Source organism: Malaclemys terrapin, chromosome 6 (assembly GCF_027887155.1).
Source record: "Malaclemys terrapin pileata isolate rMalTer1 chromosome 6, rMalTer1.hap1, whole genome shotgun sequence".
Taxonomy (NCBI): Eukaryota; Metazoa; Chordata; order Testudines; family Emydidae; genus Malaclemys; species Malaclemys terrapin.
The window spans coordinates 81,976,525-81,991,359 of NC_071510.1; the positions used below are offsets into that span (position 1 = coordinate 81,976,525).

The 14,835-nt window shown below is 40.4% G+C and overlaps 1 protein-coding gene across 3 annotated transcripts in view; it reads right to left on the minus strand.

Annotated features, from left to right (window-relative positions):
• The window catches only part of VCAN (versican), a 139,016-nt gene that overhangs the window by 42,200 nt on the left and 81,981 nt on the right, over positions 1-14,835 (minus strand). The window lies entirely within an intron of this gene.

Genomic DNA, 14,835 nt, shown 5'->3' on the forward strand with positions numbered 1-14,835 from the left:
CCGTGTTCTTTAAAAAAAAAAAAAAAAAAAAAAAAAAAAGTACAGTGCATGTCTTCCCAATCATGCTAGCTCAAATGAAAGTAATTGAAGAGACACTCTGCTCTGTACTCTTGACCATTAGGTTAGTAAATAATATGTCACTACTCGGGTGCATTATGGCTATTGTGAAAATATATTAAATAATAAATAATATATAAAGATATATTGTACGCAAAAATGATGCCATAGTACAGATACATTTATTTAATTCAATGAGACTTGATAGATGCCAATTAATTTTTTCTACGCTTATATCTTGAATAGTATCACTGTTTACATTTAGTGCAAAAAATAATGTTTTTCTTTAGGGCAATCAACAAATATTGAGATGGAGATTTTCAAACGCTTGTAAGAAATTTAGGTATAGAAATCTCATTGAATTCCAGTGGGATCTATGCTCCTAAATTCTTTGTGTTTTTGAAAATCTCCCCCAACATGTACACTTTATCTCAGATCTTCTTGTCTATAGGATGCATGTCACCTTCAGATAACCAAGAGCTATAAGCTCTCTTTGTCCTAGACTTTGCCTTATAGAACTCTTTGCTCCACTGACTTGTAGCCAGAAAGTTTTGTGCTGCTGTACACAACTTCTAATCCACAAATTTCTCTTACATGTAATTCTAGGTAAATAAGATAGACCAGATCTTAGCTGGTGTAAACTGAGGCAGCCAATGGAGCTGCACCTTTTTACACCAGCAGAGAATCTGGCCTGATATACCTGGCTTCTACTCTTTAGCATTATCAGATCATGCTACTCACCCTATGGTCCTGAAAAGCTAAATTAAAGGAAAGATTCTCTTCCTGCTATATACACAGTGAATGACATAGTACAGAAACTCCTCATTTAACATTGTAGTTATGTTCCTGAAAAATGTGACTTTAAACTAAATGATGTTCAGTGAATCCAATTTCCCCATAAGAATTAATGTAAATGGGGTGGGGGAGTTAGGTTTCAGGGAATTTTTTTTCACCAGACAAAAGACATTATGTGCAGTTTGACTCTCAGCTGTGACTAGGTAAGTGAATATCCTCTGGCCCCAGAGCTCTGGTGCGGGTGTGGGCCAACAACACTCCCACTCCTAGGCCTGCAGAGTCCTCCCCATGCAAGCTCTGCGGGTTTGGGCTCAACATGGGAACCAGGCAGAGCAGGCAAGTGGCAGCACAAAGGAAGGACACTGCAGCATCCTTCCCCAGCACCCAATGGGGATGTCTCTGCTGGCCTCTGAGCAGCAGATCACACAAATGCCTGCTCCAGTTAGTCACTGAATGCCCCCCTAGCCTCCAGGGTGCGGGGGAGACCATTCGTCTCCTAAGGGAACTAATCTGCCAGGTTGCATTGCATGGTATGCTCAGGACGCACAACACAGAAGCACTGGGCCTCTCGATCCCTGCAGAGCTGAAGACAGCCATAGACTTCTGGGGCCACAGGCGCCGACTTTTCAAACTGCTGGGGTGTGCTCGCCCCACGACTCTAGTTTCACTATTTTGTTCATGCAAACTATGCCAGAACAGTCTGCATCTGCATTTTGAGCCTGGAAAAAATAGTTTCAGAGTATTGCACCTTGTACAACCAGATTTGCTCCTGCAACTGGGTTTTTAAAAATCTTGCCCAGTGTCTTGCTAATGACTATGGGCCAAATCCTGAAGAATTTACTTGGTCTTTAGTCAGGTAAAATTTCAACTGAGGAGATAATGGGAGGTTTGGGTGAGGAATATAGTAAAAACTAAGTAAGGGCTTCAGGATTTGGTGCAAGCGAATAGTTCTGAAGTGTATGCAATCGTGACACACCCGAACCAAAACGCTGGACTTCATCATCACACAATCTGTGGGGAAATTAAGATCCATGTCCAATGTTTGTAGGTCAGCCCATCTCTAGTATTCTGTATTTGTATTATAGTAGTATAGGACACGTTCAAAAAACGTTGGCTGAGAGTGTTGCATCTCTTAGTGGCACAGCACAAACCTCGCAGCCCGGGGGAGAGGGCATTAAGGTGCTTTAAGCAACATCTGTGCCCTCCCTATGTAGTAGTAGAATTTTATGTTTGCATTTTGTATAATATAGAATGAAGGATAAAGAATTTTGTGTCGCATGAATTAAATGTATTAATGTATGATTTGATCATATCCTGCCAACCACCCTTTCTGAAAGCAGAAAGGAATGGCCTAGTGTGCCATTGGTAAAGATGCATCAGCCAGAATCTTGTGTCTGAAGCTGATTTCAAGGCAGTGACAGACCTTTAGGGTTACCACTTTTTTATAGGTTTAGGATTTTGAAATAAGTAAAATAATGCAATGACTGTTTTCTTCTGCATTGCAAATTGATGTTCCTGTTCAAATGCTCTGTGTAAATCAATCCTGTTTTGTGTGTGAATGAGGAATGTGTGTGTTAAAAGATAAGTGTGAAGGCCATCACCTGACCAGATGTTCTAGGGAGGAATCAAGGACGGACAGGAGGCACCAGGAGATTGTAACACACCCCTATTGAAATGTCAGAGGAGGGCAGATTGCCGACTCTAACGATGAGACAGGCACCTATCAATGGGGACAAAATAGCTGTGATCAAAACCAGCATGGGGTAACTCCCTGAGAGACTAATAAAAAAACAAAATAAAGAATGAGAAAAACAATTTAAAAAAAACAAGCACTCGTCAAACGATGATTGGTTACAGCATGAGAGTGCAAAACTCATTGGTCCCAATGAAGGAAAATCACTATATAAACAGAGTGCTTTGCCATGAAACTTTGGGTTCGTCCTGCCAAGACTTCCCCGGAGCATCATGTCACGACCAACAGAACCCGGCTCCTCCCAACCCGTGATCAACCTAGCTGGCCACTAGATTGATCCAGACTCTGGACTGGTAACTATAACATCGACTGGCGGGACAGTGTGTGGGTGTATGATTGAATGCATATGCTAATTGTTGTGTTTCCAAGAAATGCGGCATATTGCTTTTCCCCCTCAAAAAGATCCCGTGGGCTTCTTATAAGCATAACACCTATTCTGTGCAGCTTTAGAGGCCAGCGTAGCCCCATGCATAACTTACGCAGCACAAATTATGGGAACCTCCTTGGGCTGCCCAGTGGTTGATTGTGATGCTGAGACTTCTCCCTCCCTTACAGTAGGGTGTTTTGGGAGGCCCCACTGGGCAGCACAGGGTTACATAACACAATGGCTGACCCAGGGGAATTCTCCTTAGCTGGCCCCAGGGTATTTACAAACCCTTTTTGCTGCCACAGGACCATCCAGGGACACAGCGGGAGGAAGGATCCTGCCCCTCTATTTTCTTCACTACCAAAAAGATTTGAACTACTGATTGCTGTACCTGTTGGATAAAAGATAAAAACCACTTGCTGTACTTTTGTCAGTTTTATTCATAAAGACAAACCCACTGTGTATTATATTTTGTAATGAAACTATTTTTATAAATACATTAATAAATAAAAGAAATCAAAATAAATCTCCTACCTGACTAGAAACAAAACGCAAGAAACTCTAGGACATGATGATGGAATCATATTCTACCACAACCCAGAACCGATAAGACAAAAGTGTGTTCTATGGCAGCCTATCCATCAAATGCCAAAAATCTGAGAAATAATTCAACATGACTAATCACGTTGACAGACAGTAGAATTTAGGCACATAACTCCCATACACTATTATGACAATGTGTTCCAGTACAATAGATTGGGCTAATGTACCTCACTGATTTTCTAAAGCTTCTTCATTCATACTGCTCACGTTTTTCCATTGCTACTTCAAACCTTTCTATTAATCTCCCACTCCACTTGTGCATTTTTCGGTCTGGCCTGCAATGCAGGAGAACAAAGTATCTTCCTTTGAAGTGGTTTCTAACTTTAATCAGAAATGGGGGGGGGGGGAGAGGTCTGCATTCTTCTGTACCTTAGAAATTTTTTAAAATATATGGAGTAGAGATGTAAGTTGCCATCAAAATATTCCTGACCTAATGGCCTTTGGTTTGATTTTGCACCTCTTTGTGCCAATGTGAATAGTGCCATATCTGTTTCCTCTCTCTCAATCTCTTATATACACACTCAGAAATCTGTAATATCTTAAATCTGCCCCAACTGGGGAAAGACAGAATTATTTCGAGATTAACCAGGACTCCAGCACATATAGCCAAAGAGCTGTTGCCATTCCCACAAGCTTACTGATTTTAACCAATTGTTGTAAATCATTTACCTCAAGTGACTACATTCATACATTTTTTCCACTTATAGCACTCTATTATCTATTTTAGCTCTCAATGGCAGACCTCATGGTATAAGTGAAAGTATGGTTCAGTTCTGCTTGCCCAATAAAGGCAAAGAAATATAGGTACTGAGGATTTTCTTGTGAAATTTGGCTACTAGCAAACACAGAGGGAAGGAAGGAGTGAAATGCCTGCCAATTTGCAGGATTAATGACCATAATGCTACCCAAAAATCAACGTTGAGAGATGTGTCTAGTACTCAGCAGTAAAGCCATTTTTGGAAGACCCACTTCGGGAAGGCAGTACTTCTGGGTAATATATTAAGGGCTTGATTTTCAACATAAATGAAGCCCTAAGCCATGTGCAATTGCACATCTTCTTCTTTATAACACTATTAATGCCACTATGCCTGGAAACTGGGTATGTGCAAGTGCAAATGGCATATTAGATGTACTGTGGGAGTTTTGACTATGAAAGGTCTTCAGTATTTGGGTAGTAGAGAATTTAGTATAACTGAAAACAAAATAAATCGCAATGAACAACGCACCACACTTTCAGTACATTGCACATGCAAATGTGCATATGCATGACTATTTTGTGGAAACAGTTACTATGACTATACACACAACTGAAGTAGTTGTAAGAGCAAATGCCCAGTCAAACTGACCAAACAGGCCTCCAGAAATTACTATGATTTACCCATTGTCATAGGAATTGTATTTGCTAGTTAGGCATGAGAATATGCACACAGTTTTGCACAAAAATGTACACTCTAAATTCTGAAAATCTGGACTGAACTGTACAGGCAATAATTTGTGGGAGGGTAACGTGTCTAACAAGTTCTGACCAGTGCATTATTATTGTAATAATGCACACCTGGGAACCACTCAGATTACTAGCTCAGTCTAAATCGTTTATGGATTTATGGTAGATTAATGAATTTAATGAACAACATCTGTTCCAAACTCACCTAGATGACATGTACAAATGCATATAATACTGAGGCAAGCAAAGATCTCTGTCAGACCATACTATAATTTGTTAGCTTTTTCAAGATCTAACATGCCATGACAGTCCTGCACAAAAGCAACTCTGCTTAGGTATGAAACTATAATATGGCTCAGATAAACTTTCAGGTTGACTCCCTTCTGAAACATTAAGCAGTGTTCCATAGCAGAATAACTGGCTTATAAGAAAAGAGTATCATAAAGCAGTGGTGCCCAACCTTACAGGACAGCCACATAAACCTAAACATAATCTTGTGTGAGCTAAACAGATTTTACATATTCTAATAAGAGTTAAGGTCACCTGTATTGATTTATAGTTTAAGTTCAGCTTGTTTTGTATGTATTTAGATAGGTTGTTTCTATGTACTGTATTGTCTATTTACACACTTGTGTAACTAAAATGATGTAAACATGACGGCAAAATGCTAATGAATCAGTTGTTAGTATATTGTGTTGAAGCAGGCCAGATTATGAAATAATCTGGTGGGCTGTGTATGGCCCACGGGCCATAGGGGGGCACCTCTGTCATAAAAGATGCAGCTCAATTGTCCTTCATTAAAATAGCCTTCTTTACGCTAGAATTTCAGTGATTCAATGTCAGTAATCAAGTTGCCAGTCCTCAGGCTTATTAAGTGATGATAAATTCTCTAACACTTACAGATGGCCAATGAGCTATATTATAATATCAGCATATAATGTATAGCTATGTTATTTATAAATAAGCAAGACATTGGGCTGGAAACCTGAAATCTACCATAAAATATAAAAAGGAAAAAAGAAAAAGTGCTATCTATTAAAGTAGACTCTTGTCCCCTAACACCAAACACTCAACCATCTGTAACAATTTAAAATACACTAGTTATATCTGACATGTATTGTCAATTTTTTATGGTTACATCCTTTTCAACTGCCCTAGTATAACTAGGGCCCTACCAAATTCACGGCCAAGAAAAATGCATCACAGACCGTGAAATCTGGTCTTTTGTGTGCTTTTACCCTATACTATATAGATTTCACGGGAGAGACCTGTGTTTCTCAAATTGGGGGTCCTGACTTACAAGAGATTTGCAGGGGGTGACAAGGTTATTTTATAGGGGTCGTAGCATTGCCACCCTTACTGCATTCAGAGCTGGGTGGCTGGAGAGCAGCAGCTGTTGGCCAAGCACCCAGCTCTGAAGGCAGCACCCCACCAGCAGCACCGCAGAAGAGTGGCAATGCCATACCATGCCACCCTTACTTCTGCACTGCTGACTTCTGAGCTGGGTGTCCGATGAATGGCAGTTGCTGACTGAGAACCCAGCTCTGCAGGCAGCAGCACAGAAAGGTGGCAATACCATACCAGGCCATTCTTACTTCTGTGCTACTATTGGTGGTGGCTCTGCCTTCAGAGCTGAACTCCCGGCCAGCAGACACTGCTCTCCAGCTGCCCAGCTCTGAAGGCAGCGCTGTCACCAGCAGCAGTGCAGAAGTAAGGGTAGAAGTACTGCAACCCCCCCCGCTACAATAACCTTGCGACCCCCTCTCCCCCGCCCCGCAACTCCTTTTTGGGTCAGGACTCCTATAATTAGAACACTGTGAAATTTCAGATTTAAATACCTGAAATCATTAAATTTATTATTTTTAATATCCTATGACCATGAAATTGACCAAAATGGACCGTGAATTTAGTAGGACCCAAAAGACACAGATTCTTCCCTATTAATAAGAGACAAAGAGAAGATTCCAAGGCAAGGGATATGACTATTGAATATTATCATGGTTTCCCACATTATAATGGAGAAAGGCCAGGAAAGTGGGCATTTGTTCAGAGGAGGGCTTTGGTAATATGATTCCTGGAAAAAGTAAGTAAAAAACAGCCAGCTGAAGAGAAGATAGTTCAGATTGTCAATACAAACAGGCTCTGAATAGATTTAGACAGTAAAGACTTTTGAGGAGAAAGGTGAAGAGTTATGGAGTAGAAACAGAGATGGAGTAGACAGATGGAGAAATAAATATGAAGTATGGTCTGTTTCCTAGCCTTTTGTGTTTGTAAATAATCAATTGTATACAGTACGTAAGTTTGTTCCTTGAACATTTCTAATCAACAGTATATAAAAAAATTGAAAGGTTCCCCAAGTCCAGAACCCACTTACTTCTAACACTGCTACCCGCAATGAGACTGATCCAAACCCATTAAAGTCTTTCCATTGACTTTAATGGGATTTGGTTCTCACCCAATATTAATTTCTTACTGACTGTGAGGCAGATGTTGTTCCCATGCCATTGACTGGAAAACTAACTCAAAGATATGCAAAACGGTTTTTAAAATGTTTTGTAGATTTTTTTTTTTATTATTTAAGAGGGGTTTTTAAAATATTCTGTAAAGAACTTTGAAGAGCTTTTCGGAGATCACTTTTTATGGGCAGGAGGTATAAAAGATTTGTCTCCCCAAAACTTCAGCTCAGCAACTATTCAAGCAGAAATAATGATTAAATGAAAAACAGATTTTGAAAATTTTAAAAACTTTCAAAAGAATAAAAGTATTGTTCAAAAGACTTATTGATTTGGTGGACTTTTGCATAGATTAATTCATAGACTATAAAAACAGAAATGACCATTTTGAGTTTGATCTTCTACACTGACACCCTGTATAATGGACAATAGAATTCCACCCAGTGATTCCTGCAACTTTTCTACTAACTTGTGGTGGATGGTGGAGCTCCGTCTTCTGTAAATGGAATGGGAGGGATTTGGGGGAGGACTTTCACTGTTACAAGATGCCTGATCCAAGCCCAAGGAAGTAAATTGAAAGACTCTCATGGACTTTCATGAACTTCAAAAAATCAGGCCCTAAATTCTGAGTATAATAGAGACACAGAAATAAAGATGAATCAAGCACTTTTGTGCTGTTTGTGTTGTGAAAGTGAGGCACAGTGGGCATGGATTTCATTTCATAGTGTGTAGCAAGCTCCCCTAACAGGAGACACCAATATGTAAAGAAGAAATGTATCCTTTGATTTTGTTCAAATTTCGCCTTATGAACATTAGTCTGAAAAACTGGTTGTTAGGGTTTCGGTGGTGTTACACTATGGATGAATTTGGTCAGTAGGTCTAATTCAGTGTTGTCTTAAACAATGGCGTAAATTATGTGTGCAAGCATTAAACTACTGTAAATTACCCCACTTTGGTACGAAGTGGTTGTACAAAATGACAGTAGTGTACTTTCCACACTGGAAGATGAAAGGGTGTGATGTAGCCGGAAAAGCAGCCAACGGGATGGTATAAAATAAAATTGGAGGGGATCTAGTTTTTCTTCAACCACTTTGTTAATTACTTTACATGCTACATTTACCCATTCCTTCTCCTTGGCATATATATTGCTCCCTTTGCACATCCATTGGATACCAAATCAATGCAGGTTGCACTTCTTTAGCACTTATCTTTTTTCACACACTGTTTATGTCACTGATTAATTTAACCTAAAGACTTTCACAGGAACTTGCACTAGCTTTGAATCTGGCACACTACTCTGACTGAATTCGATAAAACTCAACAAGCTGCCTTATTTACCTTGATAGTTAAGCTAAAATTAACTCAGAAATAACATTTAGTATCTCTACTCTCTCTGAAGTTTTTTGTTGTTGTTGTTCATGCTAACAGTTCTGCTGTTATGGCTGTGTAGAGTAGTTTCAAATTCATTTGCTGAATTAAAATCCAGTGGGCACACATCATTAATTTGGTGTGAGAAATACAGTCATGTTCACCAACAAGAGCCTGCTCTTCTTGTTCTACGGATCAACTGTTTTGAGACCAAGATTAGATCTGTTAGGGATAAGAACTCAAGAATTGGCAGTATTTTCATGACTAGTGATTGACATGGCAGTTCAGTTCTCTGTATAGACATGGGGATCCAGATCCTCAGCTTTTGTAAATTGTCATAGCTCAGTTGCAGTCAGTGGTGCTATATTTTACACCAGCCCAATGAATCTCTGGTCTTGAATCTCTAGAATATACCTTCTAGACACTGATTCTGAGAATGAGGATCCAGGATGAAGATTTTGAAAATGAAAGATACTAGAAAATACAGACTAGCTAGCTAGCAAACACTGAAAGCAGGTCCATGAGATATACATTAGATCTTCATAGATTCATCTGTTCTAAGTCCAGAACACATCATTAGATCATCTACTGACCTCTCACATAATACAGGCCACAGAATTTCACCCAGTTACTCCTGCATTGAGATATGAGCTGAAGCCACTTTTAAAATTTGACCCTATAATAAAGTCCATAGCATATTTTGTATGTACACGTGTTGTATCACACACTGATGACAATCAAGAACTTTCTTAGAATCTACACTATGTGAAAACTTACAAATTTAAAGCTCAAAAATGAAGTTTCCAGGTACCAAATACTTGGTACAAGCCCTGATCTTCAGGTCTGGGTGAGCTGTGCCCAGCATAGGATCTGTGCAAGGTGAAGCAAACATGGCCTTACATCTCCTTTGTGCTCCCCTGATCTTCAGCTCTGCCAGGAACTCCTTTGGCACTTCGTGCCAGTTAGAGCAGCCTTATAATCAGATCGGGTCAAAACATTTCCAACACATTTTTCCATTGTCAAAATCAAAACTTTCCATGGGAACATGTTGATTTAGAAGAAATTTCATGTCAGAAAAAAATGAAACAAAAAAAAAAAGCATTTCAATAAAGGTAGATCTTATCAAAACAAATATTTTGATCTTTTGTTTCCAAATGAGTTTTTATTTCAAATGTATTTATTTAAAGTTGAAATCAGAACAGAAGGAAAGAAAATGTTCCTATTGACCCAAAATTAAATTTGTTGACAATTTTGTTTTGCAGGAAATTTTGAAATTTGTTTTCCTTCCAATTTGGAACAAAATCTTTAGCCTGTGGTGTGCTAAGACTACTGCCTATCAAGCTGAACAATACTGTCTCATTGTTTCCTTGTACTTCCCCATGAGTCTATCTCCATCTGTTGTCTCTTGTCTTATACTTAGATAGTAAGTTCTTTGGGACAGCGACTGTCTTTTTGTTCTGCATTTTACAGCATCTAGCGCAATGGGGTCCTAGTCCAGGATGAAGGCTCTTAGGTGGAATGACAATACAAATGAGAAATTATAATAATTTCAAAACATCTGAATTTCCCACATAACTGAAATTCCATGATTTGATCAGCTCTACTTATGACTGCTCTAACTTGCGCCATCTTGTAATACCATAAAGACGTCCAAGCATGGTACACATGGAACAGTGTTCCAGCCTGTTTCTTCCCTCCTGGTTATGAAGAGGTGCGAATGGAACTAAGTATCTGGTCTTAAGTGTTAAAGAAACATGGCTACTCCTATACACACCTAAGTATAACAAAACAAAGAAAGTTCCAAAAATAATTTTCTGATTATTTTAATCTTTCCTCCTCATATTAAATTGTCTAGTAAGTAGGATGCGATCTAGAAAACCCTATTTTTTATTACTATTCAGTCTAAATAAACAGAAGATTTTATTTAATTCAGTTCAAAATGTTCCCCATCTGGAGATATTTTTCCAACAGTTTTCTGAGCCAGTTTTCTAACTTCTGAAACATTTAAAGGATATAGTGCATGTTTCAATACATTGATTTTTTTCACTTTCTAAACTTAATAATAAATTATGTTTTGTTCTCCCTCTGACAGTTGTCCCCCCCGCCTTCAGCAGTAAACCAAAATTATTTAAATGTAAATTGACCTTGAGTAAAACTTTCAACTGCTCAACTCAGTTTCTGGAAGGCAACATCTGAAAAGAACAACTTTTGCACAGCTGCTAGAAAGAAGTTGAAAGTCATACAAGGTGGGTGGTCAGTCTTGACTAGTCAAATTCAGCTATCCAGCATGATTTACAGTATTTGGGTGTCTGTATTTCCATGCAAGACATAGCACTGCTGAAAACCTGGGTTTCAGTTCTTGGAATGTTCTTAAATTCCAATCTTTTTATAACGGTACCATTCCCACCAGTTCTAGCCTGACAAAATTGTTGGCTATGACCAGAAACACCTGTAGAAAATGGGTATCACCAATGTGAACATCTGTTTCCCACAGGTTTCTGACCTGTGTCCTTTTGCTAACATGCCTCTGCCAAATTTTGATATAAAAGCGATGATGCGAAAACCATATCAGAAATAAAGCAACATTCCGATTTAAAAGAAACTATCATGAGACCTTTTGCTGACCTTTGAGCTTTCCTTTGCCTTTATTGCTTTCTGCATTTTTTCCCCCTTGGTGGTAAAATTATTACAAAAAACAGAGTGAGTAATATGTCAAAGGCTATAATTTAATTGAAAGAATATTAGACTTATAATTGTTAAAGAGGGGCAAGTCCTATTAGGTCAGATCCCTTGATAGTAGGTGAATTCTTGTCACATGCTAGTCTAAGGTCAATTATTTTCTTCACATTTCCTTTATAGCCTAACATCTCATTACCAAAATTCCATCAACAGTGGATGTCTCGTATTAAGAGGAACCTACTGCTGACACAATTGTCCCTACATGAACAGTCTTCTAATGACCACTCATTATCTATTGCCTAAAAAGAACATGATTCTAACACATTGTAGTGTTAAATAACCCCAAACCAAATTGGCAAATACTAAGCCATTATCTCCAGTCAGCATTTTACAAAAAGCAATAAAGAAAATATCAGAGTTGTTCAATCATCTGCTATTGGATGGTTTGTTTGGATATATGAATATAAGGCCAAATCCATAGACCAGCTCCCAGGCCAAGTACCTAGGCCAGGTGATAGATAGATGTGCTGGTTGGGAGAGGAAGAATCCTGCTCTCCGAGCTGTGGAGCAACTGCAGAGTTGCTCACAGAACCTATTCCTGCCGGAGTTGTAGTAGCTTCTGTGAGCCTTCATGTGGCCCATCACAGGAGGCTAATCTGCCCTTGCCCCTCCCTAGCCCACTCACACCTTGTTCTCTCTCACCCCATGCTACCCAAGAGGGTGGCACCCAAATGCATCTGCTGTTACACACAGTTGGAACTACCCCACGTAGGTGCAAGCTCTACCCTTACTTCCTTAGGTTCAGAGAGCTCTTGGCAACAGAACTGATGCAGTGCCCCTTTGGAACAAAGATAGGATTAGGAGAGTGGGAAAAATGGGGGTGTATGATCCCAAAAATTGAAGGGAAACAAAAGAGCTGGTCTATAGTCAGACTATTCCTGTGGTCCTGTTCACACCCACCAACTCCAACAAGGGAGGAGGCTGTCTGAATATGAAAACAGGAACGATTAACACCAAAGGTCTACCACCTTCTCAATCTTTAACTCACAACTCAATGTATGTTTTGGTTGTGGCTGTTCAACAAAATGACAAATGTATTTTGAATTTAGTAGAACACTTACAATAGACTCGAATGATTTTGCAGCAGTTCTGAGAAAACTGAAATTAATTACACAACATAGGTACCATAGTACATAGTACCCCCTGGCTTGAATGGGTTTCCATCATATTCAGTGTTTACAGTTTGGTTCAATGGCTCTCAGCACCCCCACTATACAAATTGTTCCAGCACTCCTGTTGCATACTTGTGTAACATTGACCATGGCATGCTATTTTTCCGCTGTTTTATTTCAGCTGGCCAAGATTTGTATTTTTGCACCGTATCAGTGGTTTCAGAGGGGGAAATTGTTTGGATTAAAAAAAAAAACGACCCTGCAAAGTTCAAGCTCTAGGAAATCTATTTTTAAAAGCTATCTAAGTAGTTACACTATAGTATTACTACAATGTACTAATTACATATGTATGCCAGCATGATATGGATATGGGCAAGATCTTCAGTGGTACAGATAGGCATAGCTCCATTAAAGGCACTGGAGCTATGCTGATTTACATCAGCTGAAAATCTGGCCCACAATACTCTTTTTACTGATTCGTAGAGTGGTTAATGTGTACTTAGTGTCACTTAATGCAAATCTTTACTGAGATTTTATCACCTGTAATTTTCCAAGTTTTAAGTACTTCTTAGCATAGTTTTAATTTAACTTCTATACAAGTCCACTAGTCATTAAGCCAACAGTCAAAATCACAGTTAATCAGATGCACTTTTTGGCTGCAGTTCCTGTTCTCTTTGTGGAATTTACCAGGTTAAGATGGTTAGTGCTATTAATCATAAGGGAATGTGTACTTATTAAGTCAAAGCCAGGCTATTTTTAGACTCTAATTTTCTTCATTAAAATATGAGCTAACCATTGCACAAATGTAGCCCTGTCACAAAGGGAAAAAGTTTCAGTAGGTACAGACCTACCTGTGTAAACAAAAAAAGTGTGCACATTTGTGCAGCTACATTTATGTGTTTATTTACTTCAGTTATACGTATATTTTCTGCAAATGCAACTGGGTATCTAGGCTTTTAAAAACCTATTTGTAGGCACAATTGCACATGTAAATGTACATGCATCATTTGGGGTCTCCTCCTTTGAAAATTTCACTTGGAAGACTCAGACTGGACTCTATAATAGGGTTACCATACGTCCGTTTTTTCCCGGACATGTCCGGCTTTTTGGCAATCAAACCCCCGTCCGGGGGGAATTGCCAAAAAGCCAAACATGTCCGGGAAAATGCCGGCGGGGCACTTCCCCTCCCGCGGCTGCTCTGCTCCTCCCCTGACTCTTCGGCTCTGTTTAAGAGCCGAGCTGCCCGAGAGCTATGGGCTTCAGGCAGCCCCCTTGCCTCCGGACCCCAGCCGCCGGCCGGGCACTTCCCCTCCCGGGCTCCGGCAGCGCAGGGTCCAGAGGCATGGGGGTTGCCCGAAGCCGGTAGCGCTCGGGCAGCTCGGCTCTTAAACAGGGCCGAAGAGTCAGGGGAGGAGCAGAGCTGCCGCAGCCGGAGGCTCTGCTCCTCCCCTGACTCTTCGGCTCTGTTTAAGAGCCGAGCTGCCTGAGCGCTATGGGCTTCAGGCAGCCCCCATGCCTCCGGACCCTGCGCCGCCGGAGCCCGGGAGGGGAAGTGCCCGGCCGGGGGCGCAGGGTCCGGAGGCATAGGGGCTGCCCGAAGCCCAAGCGCTACTGGCTTCACGGTTTGCCAGGCAGCCTCCAGACCCTGCGCCCCCGGCTGGGTGCTTCCCCTCCCGGGCTCCAGCTGCGCTGGGGCGGGGCTGGGGGTGGGAAATGGGTGGGGTCAGGGCCCCGTGGAGGGTCCTCTTTTTTTATTTGTTAAATATGGTAACCCTTCTCTATAACTGCATTTTTAATGGAATATTCCTCACCCCATAACTCGTAAAAATGGAGAAAAGTTGCTGAAAATGTCTACACCCATTTGAAATGTAACCTCATGAATGTGAAGGAACTCCCCCTGAGCTGGTGGAATTACAGCAGTGTAAATCTGCCCCTACACTCTATGTTCTGTAAAAAAGGAGTACAGTGCCATGCACACTGATGGTAGTCAGTAAATTATATAATAATAATTAGTTGATAATTATTGCTGCTGAACTTATTTTTTGAGCTGCCTTTGAGCCTTACTCTTCTCTCCAGTCTGCACGGTGACATGTGCACTGCCAGGCCCGCTGATAGCAATTCCAGGCCCCAGGGCCGTCCCTAGG